Source organism: Octopus sinensis, linkage group LG8, assembly GCF_006345805.1.
Source record: "Octopus sinensis linkage group LG8, ASM634580v1, whole genome shotgun sequence".
NCBI classification, from domain to species: Eukaryota; Metazoa; Mollusca; class Cephalopoda; order Octopoda; family Octopodidae; genus Octopus; species Octopus sinensis.
This window is the reverse complement of record NC_043004.1, coordinates 105,018,012-105,020,369: the sequence shown is the minus strand read 5'-3', so window position 1 is coordinate 105,020,369 and position 2,358 is coordinate 105,018,012.

Below are 2,358 nucleotides of genomic sequence, written 5' to 3'. Positions count from 1 at the left end.
CGTCTCTGTACATGGCTTGCACAGCTCTCACCAACCATTCTTCTATCCCTAGTTTCCTCATTGACCACCAGATAAGGGACCGGGGGACCCTGTCAAAGGCTTTCTCCAAGTCAACAAAAGCCAGGTACAAGGGCTTATCTTTGGCTAGGTATTTCTCCTGCAGCTGTCTTACCAGGAATATAGCATCAGTAGTACTTTTCCCTGGCACGAACCCAAACTGCATATCATCTAAGGTAACTCTCTCTCTAATTAGTTGGGCTACAACCCTCTCCGTAACCTTCATTACCTGATCCAGCAGCTTGATGCCCCTGTAGTTATTTGTCTCTAGGGCGTCGCCTTTACCTTTGTAGCAGTTGACTATTATGCTGCTACACCAGTCATTGGGTATGACCCCCTCGTGTATCACCTGGTTAACTATACGGGTGACTAAGCTATAGCCGACACCACCAGATATTTTGAGCATCTCTGCAGTAATTCCTGATGGGCCTGGGGCTTTCCCTGTTTTCATGCTTCTAATTGCCTTATCTACTAAGGAACTGTTAACTCGGATTGCTGGTCCCTCTGTTGGGTCGACATTCGGCAGACTCTCTTTATCCCATTCATTTTCTTCATTCAGCAACCTATCATAGTGGCGTCTCCAAGTCTCTCTCTTTGCACCCTCATTAAGTGCAAGTGAACCGTCCTCCTTGCGAACACATTTCTCTCCTACCACGTCACGATTCTCTCTCACACACTGTCTTGCAACACGAAATACCTCAAGTCTTTCATCCTCACGACGCAGGACATTGGCAAATTTTTCCTTCTCTGCTTCCCCTCTGGCTAGATAGACCTGTCTCCTGGCTTCCCTTCTGGCAGACTGATACACTTCCCTGCTACCACCGTTCTTCCAGGCCTTCCAAGCCTGTTTCTTTTGTCTAATAGCCCTGTCAACAATATTGTTCCACCACCACGTTATTTTGGGTCTTAAGGGGACTTTGCACCAGCCACAGATCTGGTCAGCGGCTTTCAGCAGGTTGTCCCTCAGAAGCGTCCAGTTGTCTTCTACCCCATGCGTAGCTATACTCCCTTCCATTTCGTCTAAAGCTTCAAATAACATATCTCTAAATCTCTGTCCATTCGCAGGGTCTTTAAGCTTCCAGACCCTTCTTCTCCATGTTGGTCGTCTTCTAGTCGCCCTCTTAGTCCTGATCCTAAAGTCACTAACTACCAGTCTATGTTGTGGGGTGCATTCTTCACTTGGGAAGGTTTTGGCATTTATAAGCAGCCATCTTTCCCTTTTTCTGGCAAGGATGTAGTCGATTTGGCTAGTATGCCGGCCCGATCGGTAGGTGACCAGGTGGCTTGTCGGTTTCCTGAAGTTAGTGTTGCAAATCATAAGACTATTCGCATCGCAGAACTCCAGCAGCCTGGTTCCCTCCTCGTTGCGGGAACCATATATATATATATATATATATATATATATATATATATATTGGCATTGTAAGCTACACCAATGCTAGAACGGGGCGACACTGCATAGTGCCAAAGATCCCAGCAATGCCATCACGCTTCAGGACCAGCTTCTGCAACAGCCTGGGTTTCAAGGGCCCACAGCTTTTTAATATTCTCCCAAAGAGTCTGAGGAACTTGCACAAAGTAGATGTAGTGGTTTTTAAATCAAAGCTGGACATCTTCCTGTCGAGAGTCCCAGATGAACCTACCTCACGGCAAGAGGTACAAATGAGAGTAGCTATATCAAACTCCATTCTTCACCAAGTACCACATATTAGACGAGGATCCTCGTAATAACAGTGTAGCACAAAACGGCGGTGCATCTGAAACTAGAAAAAAAAAGTCATCTCCTTGTCGCCCAAGACAGTGATAGGATTTGGTTGTTGCATGGGTGTTTGAATAGCTCCATTTGGAGAGGGCATTGCTCACCCAGAGGCTGGGGAGTTTCTAGAAAAGGTGAACCAAAAATTCCCGGTCTTTCTATATCTGGTCAGTTTAGCACAACTCACTGCAATTTAAGAGCTGTGTCAAGTCCTCATTAACAGCCTGTTATATGCAGGAGACTGACTGGGAGAGCAATGCCTGTCATCGCCACAGATGGAGGGAGCAGGTTAAGGAGGGGTTGACACCTTTGAAAGAGCACGTATTCTGCATGAAGAATTAAAGCGTGCTACTCAAAAGTGCACTGCTTGCATAGTGAATGAGGAAAGCTTGGGTTGCAATGTTTGCAGTCGTGTATGCTTGTCAAGTGCAGGGCTCATTAGTAACCAACAGAGCCACAAATGCAAAATATAAGTTAGTCCTAGAGTGCACAATGTTCCTAAAGGTCAGCAATGGTCTTCTTTGGTCACAAGTGGATGGCCATCA